Genomic DNA, 811 nt, shown 5'->3' with positions numbered 1-811 from the left:
GTGTGCTCTGGTGTGCCCAGGTGTGCTCTGTCTGTGCCCAGGAGTGCCCTGGTGTGCCCAGGTGTGCTCTGCCGTGCCCTGGTGTGCTCTGCCTGTGCCCTGGTGTGCTCTGCCTGTGCCCTGCCTGTGCCCCGGTGTGAAAACCAGCTTGGCCTTGTGAGTGCTCAGCCGAGGCCTTGAGGAGTTTTTGGGGGGCTGATGGTGACAAGGAGGAGGATGAGGATGGTGACAAGGACAGGCACCAGTCTGTGCTGGTGTCTCATGGCTGCTGGGCAGGAGCTAAAGGGAAATGTGCTGAGCCCTGCCCGCCCCAGCAGCACCAGGATTTCAGGCTGTGGCACTGGTGAGTGTGGCAGTGCCACCCCACACCGCTGGGGAGTTTCTGGTGGCCCTGGTGCCACCACGCAGCAGGGTGGGTGCCACTGGCCCTGAGCTGGCATCTCCCTGGCTGAACTGGGGGTGGGAGGTTGCAGGGCACTGCCAGGATCCTGTGGGTGCCCTCCGAGGGCACATCCCATGGCTGGCAGGGGGATCCCAGGAACCCCCAGGCTTTGGGGCTACCCCAAATGACTTAGGGGATGGTGTTTGTGCCCCTGGAAGGCATCAGGAGCAGTTGCTGAATCTCCATGGTAATCCTGACCCCACTTTGGGGTGCTGCCCTGCCTCTGTGGTGACCTGAAGCCCGTTTTGGGGCCCTGCCTCATCTCTGGGCTAACCCTGACCCCATTTTGGGGTTCTCCCCCATCTCTGGGCTAACCCTGACCCCATTTTGGGGTGTTGCCCCACCCCTCCCGTAACCCCCACCCCGTTT

Source organism: Geospiza fortis, unplaced genomic scaffold (assembly GCF_000277835.1).
Source record: "Geospiza fortis unplaced genomic scaffold, GeoFor_1.0 scaffold80, whole genome shotgun sequence".
Classification (NCBI taxonomy): domain Eukaryota; kingdom Metazoa; phylum Chordata; class Aves; order Passeriformes; family Thraupidae; genus Geospiza; species Geospiza fortis.
Note: the sequence above shows the minus strand (reverse complement) of the source record.